Source organism: Anopheles coluzzii, chromosome 2 (genome assembly GCF_943734685.1).
Source record: "Anopheles coluzzii chromosome 2, AcolN3, whole genome shotgun sequence".
Classification (NCBI taxonomy): domain Eukaryota; kingdom Metazoa; phylum Arthropoda; class Insecta; order Diptera; family Culicidae; genus Anopheles; species Anopheles coluzzii.
In genome coordinates this window covers 38,348,726-38,361,927 of record NC_064670.1, presented here as the reverse complement: position 1 = coordinate 38,361,927, position 13,202 = coordinate 38,348,726, and the positions used below count along the sequence as shown (strand labels likewise).

Genomic DNA, 13,202 nt, shown 5'->3' with positions numbered 1-13,202 from the left:
AAAGTTAAGCAAAAGGGGTTTGTATGAGTGTGAGTACGTTCTCTGCCTGTGAAAAGATAGGATCCGGAGGTACTGATGACATTTTGAAGCTGTGCTGCTGATAACATTACCACACACCGACACATGCACATACAAGTACAACAGGCACGCTTAATAGCGTGTCAGGCGAAAGTGTGATCGAAGCAATGCTGCTGATTTCATCATATCGCGCCTGCACACATATTGCGATCGGTCCAGAGAGCGCGTATGCGTCGGTAGGATGGCCCTGCTGGTATGGGATGCATCGATGAAGGCCAACCACTCCATAATAATTGAGAGTGCCTGATTGCACTTTGCACAGCGCCAAACTGGCAAGCATTGTGCGAGTTTTCTCCGAGTGCGCTCCCAAAAGTCGAGCTAACACAATTAGGTTGACATTAAATTTTAGCTGACAAATTACGTTTTCCATGTCGGTGTCGGATGCCGGGTGATACACAGCATCAGCGCAGCCGTGCTGCAGTCACTGTGGGAAACTGGTCGCTTCGAATCTCGATCCTGAGGGTGCCGAAAGACATGTGTTGATAGCGTAAGGGTAGTTAGTGGAGATTGTGTGTGTGTGTGTAAGTATGTTTGCAAGGGGCAGCTGGTAGTGTCCCGGTCTGGGTTTGATGAAGCTGGTAGGAGATTTCTAATTCGGGTAATTGTTGAAACCTCGGCATATTTTCGATACCAAAGTATCGTTTTTCTCTTGTATCATACTCAACTCTCAGTTCAAAAACAGCTTGGAGACAACAGGAACAAAGAACGAAGGACGACAAGCTCCTTTCAGGTTTAGTGTGATACAAGATATCATGTTTATGGAAATTGATACAAGGGATATGAAGACGAAGTTTCTTTGAACACTGTTTCATGCTTCGTTCTGAGAGCTTTAATTTTGTAGTTCTATTTTGTCAATACAAACATGATAGATGTTTGGTCTTACACTTGATACAAAGTAAACAAAAATTTAGCTAAGCAATACAGTGAAAACAGCATCACAGCAATACTTGCGACAACGTCCACCGTAACTTGAACGCTACTCTACATTTCCCTCACTGCTTCATGTGCCCGGATAGCTCAGTCGGTAGAGCGTTGGACTTTTAATCCAACGGTCTAGGGTTCAAGTCCCTATTCGGGCGGTGATGACAATGCTTTTTTATAATAACACCATATCTCTCGTGTACATAATATTGCCTTGCATAGCAAAGTCTAATTGTTGTAAATCACTTCCGTATCCACGACTGGACTTGTTTCTGAACCATAAACCTATTTAAAGTAAAATAAACTGAACCAAGTAAAATCATAACAAAACTTTTCAACAATGATGCGCTTCATCTTAATGCCACCCGCAAAACAAAGGAGGTTTGCTAACTTTTTGCATCGAACAAACTCGTTCGGAGGTTGGTGAAGCAAATAAATAAACACAAAACCAAAGTCTTCTTCTAGCATTGGTTTGGTTCTATTTTGTCTGAAAAGCTCAAATGCGTCGGCTTGAAAATCCCATGAAGGTAAACTGATTCTATAGGTACCGTCACCAAACACTACGGGACCGACACTTCTTCCGCCGGCTTGTCATCTATTATTTTGGTTACATACGTTATTTACCGAACTTGGCTTTCTATATTCGTCTGCGGCTGGTTGAATTGATGTTTCCGACACGTAGTACGTGTGCGGTGGAAAACAAAGAATGGTAACGAATGGCCGTAAAACAAAAAAGAGAGAAAAAAAACACCCAAAAGCCTTTGTGATTGTCGTCAAACGGATGCATGCAATATAATATCGACCGAGGAGAGACAGTACTACGTTGGGGGGAAAGTTTATCGAATTGGGATCTTTCCGATTCCGTGCACTCCGAGCATTTGGGGGCCAAATCCGTTTGCCACACCGCTTTTGTTCATAAATCGAACCAGGAACATGATGATGTCACAACGAAGGAAGTCACCACAAAGGGATAATTCAGAATCGAAAGCTAGGCATGGGTTGGGTGGAGGAGTGAACGGAGCCGGTATTGTTTCGCTTAGCTTTTCGCGAGGGATGAGAAAGCAAGCACCTAGACGCAAACACGGCCACAAATTTGTGATAGCGCCTGGTGGAGGCGGCCTGTGTGGGAAGTGGATAGAAAATGGAACTAAATCAAATTTCCGTAACAGTAAAGCCGCTTTGGGTAACCCGGTACTTCCTTCCGTTCGACATCACACTCCCAGCGGCACCCCGGCTTGAGTATTGACTTCGATTTCGATGACGGCGTATCCGATTCGTGTTTCTGCTGTTTTGAATGGGGGGAAACCTGGAAGACGAAGGCACGATTCCATCCCATGATGCTGGTGACTTATAAAATTTTGGCTCAATATCGGTGGAAAGACAAAAAAAAGTCAAATGTGATACATTCTCGGACAATGGCTTTGACTGTCATGGGACATTTGGGGGGAGGAATGATTTTAGCATACGACGGCAAGTGTGTGAGGTAGATCATCTAGAGCAGTAAAATCAAATTTTGAGAAATTCAATTTAAACAAATACTAATACTAATAAGCCCAAATGATGCTTCTAGCTGGAATCTTTCAAAAAAGTTGCAATGAACGTTTCATTTCCAATAGCAAATACGATTCCACCAAATCTCATACCTGCAGACGCTGAAGCGTAAACCAGCGTACATCGCCATACATTGTATCACACATCCTGCGTACAATGTGGTACAAAATTTCGCAAAAAAAACTCCACAGAAATGGTTATGATCCTGCTCCTGGCAAGCATAAAACAGACGAGTAAAACTTTATTGTTCCCAAAAGGACACATGGAGGGTTTTGTCGTGTTCGTGTGTCCGTGTCTGCCACAGTCAACGGATTTATTTTGGACTCATCAAATATTTCATTTTATTGGTTCAATTCGGAAGATGATAGTCCAACAGAGTTTCGTTATTTTAGTTTTTTTTCTGCTCTGAATTCTATCGTTCTCCTGCTCTCTCTCTGTCTGCTTTTTAGTGTTACAGGAACCAACTACCATTTGGTATGGATTTGTCATTTTGTAACAGCTGGCCGGTTTGGGAAATTCGGAACACAAAAGCAAACGAGCAATTGGCAAACGAGTTTCGATCGGTACACTTTGACTGGTGTCGTTTCCTGATACGTGTGTGTGTGTGCATGAGCTAACACCGAAGTGTGGCTGTAGGTGTTTTGGGGGTGTTTTTAGTGTACAAAATCCAGTTACATAAGCACTGGTACACGAACTGGCCACACAACCGCAGCATGAATTCGCTTGTTAACCAGTGTCGTAATTTTGTACAAAGTATTCGAACGCCTTAAACCGTGACCATATTCCCTCACCTCGGATCAGGTGGCTTTCAACGAACGCTTTTGCTTGACAGCATCATCATCATCCACCCGCCGGGATGGATACGAGTTTAAATTGGTGACCATATACAGAGAGCACGTGTGCTGTTACGCTTTCAAGAAGTGAAAAATACTGCACACCACTGCAAGATCGCCACAGAAAAAGGCGCTCAGCGATGAAGCAACAAACGTGCGCTTACGATGTGTCCTGCTGAAATGAGAAGCGACAGCAAACGGTGCAGAAGCTGCCAGCGCGGACCTGGATGGCTATTGATATGATGAGTTTTAATATTGCGGAAGCTAACGAAGCGGAAGTGACGAAGCTCCACCGGGCATCTTGAACGGATGTGTTCGAAGCCCCTGATTGGGTGGTGGTAGTAGCACGATCATTGACGCGACTCGATGGAATTCCATTCCCGTGTGCAACTATTGAAGTACTATCAACTAGCTGCACTAGCTGCAGTTTTGTAGCGAAGAAGCCCGGCAAAAAGTAGCTCGAGAAAAATAAGCCGGAAATATCGCATTTCGTTTGATGGTTCCCGCCGGTGCACAATGGTTTCGGTTTGTACCAGGTTACACCAGGATGCATTATGAGTGCGGTTGCAATTGAAAGATGCATCGCAACGTCCTGTCCTGTGGCCGTCCATATTCATTCCCTCTCTCTCCCGTTGCTCTTGTTTCCGTTTGTCCGGGTTTCAACCCGTCCAGCGTTCCATGTTGCCTCGCAAACAATGTAAACCGAAGACGCAAACACGGTGGGTAAAGCGTAAAACCTCCTGATGGAAGGATTTGACAAAAGTGTGCACTGTGCCATTGTTGGTGTGCGAGGTGCTTGAATTGATTTTTTTTTGTATTGCTGTGCCTGTGCTGTCTATTTCTTTTTTGTTACTTTGGGTTTGCTACCTTACTGTTGTCCTTTTTTGAAGGAGCTTTTCCCTTCATGCTGTTGTTGCCCAATTCTGTGGAGCTCCGTTTATTGGTCGGTAGCGAAAACTGCAGTTCAAGTGAGCGAACCAATTTTCAATTATCGCACCGTCACCCGGTTCTTATTGTGGAAATTAATTTGAGCATTTTTGCTTGATGCATTCGCCGGTGCCATTCGTTGGACGGTATCGTTTTATCGTACCGTTTTTTATCGTTCCGTACCATTGAATAAAAAATACAGAGCCTTTTAGTACGGATGAGTAGGTATGGTGGCATGGATCGGTAGTTTCTTTATTGTTTCGCGGTATTGGGAAGGAAAATAATCACACAATTTAGTTTGAATGATTTTAGCAATTAAATAACATTCTGCATCGAGGCTTGAGCGAAACTACGATATATTTACTGTTTTTAAGAGCAAACCTAATATATTTGAGATCAAATAAGTGAATTATTGAAAAGGTTATTTTTTATAGTTTCTAGACTTTGAGCTGAATTGATTTAAAAGATAATACAGTGAACCCTCTCTTATTTGAGAGGCGATGGGACTGTCGAATAAGAGGGGTTTTCAAATTACAGAGGTTGAAAGTGAATGAAAGGTCCATTCAAACAAGAAAGAGACAGACATCTTCACTGAACATTTAGTATGCAGCCTTAACTGTTGCTATAGGAAACTGCGAACAGGATTGCCAATTTGAGCATACATCTTTCAATAACCATGGCAACACCATACTCAAATAAGAGGGACACAGATTTCAGAGGTTTTCCAAATTAGAGGAACAAAAATGTACTGGAAATCAAGGGACTGTGCAAATTGTTCAAATAAGAGAGGTTTTTCAAATTGGAGAGGTGTCAAATAAGAGAGGGTTCAATGTATAAAAATCAGTATTTCATGTTAATATTTCTGTGAAGAACCTACCCACTTGTGCTACAAAACTAACTCTCCGATCTTCACAGCTCTGGATATGACGTATTACATCTATAAAATTGATGGATCTTCTATTGACCAAACTGATTGCATTAAGAATTGCGGAGTTATATGCGACACTAAGATGGCATTTCAGAAACAACCAAATGAGTCAATAGTCAAATTAACTTGTAGCATTCTTGTTCCGTTTTGGTAAAGGAATGTAGGAACCGAGTCTTTGTAAAATTATTGTTATGTATTATGTATATGCTATGTATTGAAATACGCGGGAGCTCTCAATCTAACGTCTAGGATTATACCTCTCTCTCTCTCTCTCTCTTGTTGGCCTAGCCACGATAGAGCACGTCGATATGACATGGCCCGGTTAACAATCGTTCTCCAGGATGCTCGGTCGCTGACTGCACCCTACACCCGATCTCCGACATGTCCCGCTTCACCAGATCCAGCCATCGAGTTCGCTATGCTTCCCTGCTCCTTATGCCGCATTTGGGATCGCTGTCGAACACCTTCTTGGTGGGGTATTAGTCCGGCATCCTCAGGACATGCCCCAGCCATCGTATCCTGTCAGCTTTCGCCACCGTCAGGATGCTCGGTTCGCCGTACAGCTCAGCAAGCTCGTGGTTCATCCTTTTCCTTCACGCTCCATGCTCGAACACACCACCAAAGATGGTCCGAACAATGCGTAACGACCGTCCCGAGATAGCCGAACTCCTTTACTACCTTGAGATTGTCGCCGTCAATTAATACACTACTTCCCAGATGGTCTGAGTATGCGACAAGCAGATACTTCGTCTTCGTCGCATTGATTCTCAATCCAAATGATGTCGTGTCATCCGCGAAGCCAAGAAATTAGAGAGACCGGTAGAGGTCGTTGTCTAGCTCCGCGCTTCGAATGACACCTTCTAGGGCGATGTTGAAGAGCAGACAGGAGAGTCCGTCACCTTGCCTCAGAGCAGTGTGAGATTCGAACGATTCCGACGTCAAGTACGATACTCTAACCTTGCAACGACTAGAATATATTTCAACGCAAATTCTATTCCATGCAAACAATGTTGTGTGGTTATTTTAAAAATGGAATGTGAAACTATAGTCAAATGCAACACCTAGATAGAAGTATTTTTGCCGATGACCTAACAAACAACCAAGTAAAAATTACAGCCTGAAATTTCAGTTCACCTGAAAGAACCTGTCGCGATGGACGAAGCTGGGACTATAAGGAAACCATACATAGTACCGATATTCACATACGCCTCTGAGACATGATCCAAATCTGTCAAAACTCTCTTAGCCGCGTTCGAAAGGAAAATGCACAGAAGGAATGCTTGGCTTCGTATGTCTTGGAACGACAATGGAGGGGCCGTTATAATGACGAGCTATACGAGATGTACGGCGACTGCACTGTCGTGCAGCGTATCAAGCTCGCCAGGCTCCGGTGGGCTGACCATGTTATACGCATGGAAACGGACAACCCAGCCTGAAAGTCTTTTTAGGCCGTCCACGAGGACAGAGGAGGCGTGTTAGGCCCAAACTGAGGTGGCAAGATGGCGTGAAGGCGTCCGCCACTAAGGCCGGGATAACGAACTGGCAGACGAAGGCGCGAGACCGTGAGCGGTTTCGGACACTGCTGAGCAGGCCAAGACCGCAAAGCGGTTGTAGCACCGGATAAGTTAGTTAGTAATAGGAAGCAGAAAGCATCCAGAATTAAGGTATTCGACTTCATTCTAATCATATTTTATACATAAAAGCCACAGACGTAACAGCAGCAAAAACGCCGTAATAAAAATGAGACATTATAAGTTGCTGTTTTAATTTCGACACATTATTAAGAAGTAAATTCATATTGTATACCCACCAATTCACAGTATATGTTGAGCATTAGTCCCTTGGCTTGTTAGTTGTAAACGTTTGTTTTAAATGTAATGGACGCACTGAACACAATTTGGTTAATTATTTTAAACTACTCACTCGCGCGTCACTAATTCCGTATCGTGATGCGTGCTAGATGTGCATCAACATTTCCATTCGATTCCACACGCCATCACACGGAAACCCACATGCCCGATCGCTCTAATGAGCCGTAAAAATTCAATACCGAAAATGGTGCTAATTGTGTGAAAAGCGGTCACTAGCGCAGAAGGGCAACCAAATACCGCCAGGAAGGATGGACCTGAATGGCACAAAAAGCTACTACCACCGGAGACTAACCAATTGCCGCACCGTACCGATGCGAGGTGCAAATCCCAGTCCGATACATGCCAACTCTACCACGTTGGATTTCGGTATGTCAAACTTGCGATAAATGTCGTTCGAAACACAGAAACACACATATACACACACTCACAAAATATCCCGTCTGTTTCGAGGCGGTCAGGGAGTACCAAAACATGGACACACAAACGAACACAGCGAAAAGGTCACATTTTGATGTTAACCAAACGCAGCGCCCGAATGGAGTGCAAATCCAGGTGAGTTTGAAAGGGTCGGGCCCCGTTGGGAATGGTGCGCTCGCCCTTAAGGGGACAATGTCAGGGACAGGGGACATGTCGTATGTCCTACTGCGCCCGCTCGATGGTTGCAAACATTGCTGCGTATACAAATATTTCATTGTATCATCGACAATTCCCACCACATTCCCGGCTGGACCAGTGCGCTATGGCGTACAACGGACGCTTGGTTTGGGGAGTATGTGTGAGAGTCTGAAGTTTTTTTTGCGTTCCTGGTTTCACATCCAATGTGTATGTGCTTTACGGGTTGGGTTTTACGCAACGACACACATTTATGGGTTAAAAAAAATCCAACAAGCAAAGAATACCAAGGTTTTGTGTGGAACAAAATGGCAATGGGCCGTCGGTAGGAAGTCGAGTGGGACAGTTGGCCGGATGTTGGCTAGTGGGGAACGGTCGTCGGAACGATGCTTTCCATAGCGTGGTGGCCTAGAACCGCGACGGAAGCAATTTATTTATTGCGTACACCGTCGCCAGACAAAGTTCTGGGCCGTTTCTGTCCGGAACCTGGGAGCGGCAGTGGCAAAAGTGGACCACGCAGCTGTACGGGATACGGCAGCCCTGCGAGAGGCTTTTTATGGGCCCCGTACAGGAGCAACCGTGATCCGTGTCGTTATCATTTGGACATGAAAATGTTTTAAAAACTGTCGGAAGGAAGGATAGTGGCGAGAAGATTTGTTGGGCAGTAAAAAGTAGTACTTCACAAAGAAACTCGAAACGGACGGCAAAAAAAGGCATAGAACCATAAACGTGTGCCAAGCAACACAGTTTTACGACGCTGCTAAAAGGGAGTTTTGGGATGTGTTTAAAGTTGACCCAGTTTTGAATGGGTTTGAAGATGGCGATAATGTCCGTGTTATTATAATGAAATCATACGCACGCAGTTTTACTGGGTTGGATGTCCCCAATAGCTGAATAAGCTCATAGTATGCTGTTATATTTAAGATGTCATTTATTATTATATATGAAGGTATCAATACAATGCTTTGGTTTTATTTCGCTGAGTTATTATAAACAATATGTGTCCCTAGTAGTCAGTTTTTTTAGGGAAATGCAGATGGTAGATTAGCGACCAGGCATTTCTATAATTTACATCTATTAAAACCAGTAAACCGTATTGAGTCCTTGAGTCCTATTGAGTATTGAGATATTTGGTTAAAAAAGGGATAATTCTCAAAATATTGTGAACATGATGTGTTAGCATTGTACCCGTTTTACTAATCTTTACTCATAGTTGATTGTAGGATCCGAGTGTTTCTGTTTTCATAGATAAAATGCATAAAGACTCAAGCTCTTTGCTGTCAAAAACTTTGAATATATAACCCTGCTACCCCTAACAACTTAACGTTTTATTTTTGCTCGTTTATCGCTCTCAGGTATGCAGCATCATTCGTCCGAATGACAGCCCTGACCATTCCTGATACCTTTTCCGGCAGCGACATTAATGTCACTCACCACTTATCATCACTGGAAAATGTGCTATCCGTTTGAAAAATCTTTAATTAGCAAAAACAAATTAAAATACCCCCCGGTTGCGGCCCGCATTTCGCATCACCCCCCCCCCCCCACCTCCACGATAGCTTCAGTAGGGCGTCAGCGTCAAATCGTGTTTGACTTTATGATTAAATGTAGCATAACTTATACAGTGCACGTTAGCTTTTGCCAATATACTTGCTCAGAGCGGCTAAGCAAGATGCTGGTAGACCATCGCATGTGCTTCGAAACAGGCTCGGGGTGGGCAGAGGCTCGCTGCGGGTTAATCCCCGGCCCTGGTAGCCGGCGTAGGAGTTTCGGGGATGGATGCGATGTACCTTTTGACAAGGAGGGAATAGCTTTCAGCCCTGTGTGACCCTAAGTGAACAAATGATGCATTAGTGCTTCAAAGACAAACTAGACAAAGTCGCTCATTGGCCCTGGCTTAATTGTGTTTACCTTCTGACCGTATGGACTCCGGAAAACAATGGATAGTAGCGATGCAAAGTACCAGGCCAGGCTAATGGTGAACAAGTTGGAGAAGATCGTTCGTGACCTCTTGCGGGGGCAGAGGGTTTGTGATTAGATGATGGCTTCTTTAGAACATCAAGGGCTGTGTAAAACAATAGCTTAGTGTTGTAGTGATGGGGAACGGGAAGCGGCTAGTAGGCCGTTATGTTCACCATCCAGCCGACGGATTAGCAGCGAAATGCTAATTAATGTTCGCGTTTATTCGTTTGTAATTAAAGCGCCTTTCTGTAGGACACTGGAAGCTATTATACAAAACCGTAGTGTGGTATAGCTTTCAACGAGCTATGCCGCTAAGCATTTCCGTGAAACAGGAACAATTGGGTGCAGATCTGTTTGTGTTAGATTTGATTAGGAGTGGTTAGAACCTGACATAAATTAGCTAGCATTGTCGAATGCGTCAGTTGTAGAAACGGCAATCGTTGTGATTTAGTGAAGGGATCTCTCCGAATTGAGAATTTCCTCGAACTGCAAACAATTATTTTCCAATCGTGCATTTATTGCTCATCACGATAGTTTAAAGATTCTACGCAAATCTACGCAGCAATGTCTGCCTCATACCGATGGATTAATTCTACTTGTTCAAATATTTAGTGCTTGATAGAGGAAAGATGTGGAAGAGAACTGAAGCACGTCGGGTTAGATTAATTGTTAGAAAGTTTATTGTACATTTTTTTTACATTAAAGTGTTTTTTTTTCTGAAAAATAAAGTAGGGGAAGGTAGGTAAAGACGGACACTGTGGGTAAGATGGACACTTCTCATAAACGCATGAAAAAGGTAATTTTCGTGTAATTCAACAATGTAGAATTCAAACTGAAGGTAAAAAAACACATTTGAGAACATTTTTCGTGTAATATAAGCAAAATTGGGTAAATTCACGAACAAAACAAATTTTCAATCGTGCGCACCTTTGTGGATCTAATTTGATTATTGCGGGTCTTAAGCTCTGTATCTTGCATTGTTTATATTTTCGGAAGTTTTATTACATGAACGATTTGTCATGATTGTTAAGTATAAACCTGGCGAAAGAACGAGAATGAAAGCAACACAAAATCTTGTTTTCTGATGGTTTAAATATCCTGACACCATAGCGGGAAAGACGGACACTTTGTCATAGGGAAAGATGGACACCGAATTTGTTGAGTTATTTTACTTCTTATATCAATTGGTGATAAAAATATTTCTTCAAACACCTTAAATAAGGGTATTTTGCAGATATAAACCATAACGCAACTAGAAAAAGTAATAAATAAGCGAGAAATGAAACACCGGTCAAAATAGCAGTCATGCGTTATGATATTACTCGCTCGACGCTGATGAGGTTCTTCACGAAATCCAATATTTTGTCACGACTTGGACAACTTTAATAAAAAAAAAAGATAAAATGCAGATATCAAATCGTTCAGGAATAGATGAGAGATTCTATGGGTTTACAGATATCAAAAAGTTCAATCTTCAATGTAAGAAATGGCTGGATCTTAACCATTAACAAGTCCCTCAAATATGCTGTGGTCGCGGACTTTCCGAATAATTTCCTATAGCGAAGTTTTAAATTGTTGTTCTGTAAGTTGGTACAATCTCCACTGTTAGTGCCCGATATTAAAAAAGATGCCTTAGAATGCAGAATCTACGTTCTATTAGAAGCGATGCTAACAATTCCTAAATTCACGGCTGACTGAATCGTCGTTGCAATAGGCCAAGAATTGGTTTATAAACGTACCAGGACGTGGAAAGCGATAGAATTTGTTAAAATACTGTAAAACTCTTCAATTTCCTACGTTTTCTAAAGGTGTCCATCTTACCCTTCATGGTGTCCATCTTTCCCATATCAGGTGTCCGTCTTACCCGAACATTTCAAAACTGTACGAAAAAAATCATGTTTTTCATTCATGAAAAAAACGCAAAAATCGATGGAAACTTAAAAGTTTCAACACATTTTCTGATAAAACATGAGTGTAAGATAATGTATGCATATTTTCATGGTCGTTGCACCTATATATCCTTAGATTTTGACCATTTCCCTTAACGTGTCCATCTTTACCTACCTTCCCCTACAAGTATCTGCCAAGAAGAACAGTTTCACGCGAAGGAAATGGTGAATAAAATCTGTAAAATATCGCATACCAAATACACAAATTACTATCATACATTAAAAAAGCAAAATGAAGTCGATTGTTGAAATCGCTAAATCGCTAATTGCGACACTTTGTTGATGACACATAGCTAATCAATTTTATATAACATAAAAAAATCGTATTTTTTACAACATCAGCATTATGCATGCGATTTTCATGATGACAACTCGATCATGCCATTCATAGGGGTGATAAAACGCACTCACAAAAACACGATTTTTGTTTACTCTTCTCCTCAATAAGTTTTTAAATACTATCTCAAACAAAGCGAAAAAAAAAATACTGCTCGTTAATAATCTATGTAATACACTTTTCGCGTAAAATTTCCATGAGCTAATGTGAAAACGAAATGTGATCGAATGATAAAGCACAGCCCAACTTCAAGCTAGCAGACACGGTGAAACGATGTAATTATTCATCATCGTGATTATAGAGATTATGTCGTACGGTTCATTTTAAAAGGATTGAAATTAAACTTTTCAATTCATTATCGTCATGCGGGAGGCTAAAAAAATAATATCGAAGCCTTTCTACAAATGTAGCCGAACAAAAACAAGTTTTCCCCCTTTTTTTTACTCTTCTGCAGTGAAAATCTCAGATAACCACACATTACACCCCTTTCATAGGTTCCCTCCCTCACACTCTTCGTTCGCAATGTACAATTGGAACATGCAGGACAAAACAACAAAAAAAAAATCCTCCCTGCACCAGCATAGAAAAGTGACACAAAGGAAATGAAAATACTCGGCTGCACTGTGCCCGCTACCAGGTTTCGAGTGTGGGATGGAAAACTTCACCAAGGGAAACCATTTCCCTCTCCCCTCGACATGAAAACCGATAAGAAGAATCAGTCCACTTCGAGGTCGGTGCGGTTGGGTTGTGCCGAACGGTCTTATCTAGATATGGTGATGATGATGTAGGTGGGAGTCGTTTTTTTTGCCTTCTTCTTCGTTCTGTGGTCCGCTTTTCAACGTTTCATCCTTTCCAGCAGGCCTTATCAACGCCCATGCCACGGTGCTCTCGGTCGATTAACAACTTTAGTTGGCGAGTTCGTTTCACTCCACGAAATGTGTGTGTGTGTGTGTGTGTGTGTGTGTGTGTGTGTGTGTGGAAGGGCAGCTCTAGCAGTAGTATTTAGTTTCCTGTGGGAACACACTGACCTTACCGTCCTCGGCATGTTCGGGCACAATGAATGAAAAATGAAATGAAGTAAGCTTCAGTGGTAAAAACTTTCCTTTCCACTGGAGTTACAACTCATTCCGAAAAGAACCAAAAAAAAACAAAATATCCTTGTTTTGTCCTGGTTTGAAACTCTTTTCCCCGTAGCATAGACTGCTAGCGGTTTCGGTTGACAGGGCACAATGG

At 42.4% G+C, this 13,202-nt stretch overlaps 1 non-coding gene across 1 annotated transcript; it reads left to right on the top strand.

The window, feature by feature from the left end:
• The first annotated feature begins 1,084 nt into the window (after positions 1–1,084).
• Trnak-uuu (transfer RNA lysine (anticodon UUU)) lies at positions 1,085–1,157 on the top strand. Its single transcript has one exon. It is a non-coding gene; the product is annotated as a tRNA-Lys (tRNA).
• The last annotated feature ends 12,045 nt before the right edge of the window (positions 1,158–13,202 follow it).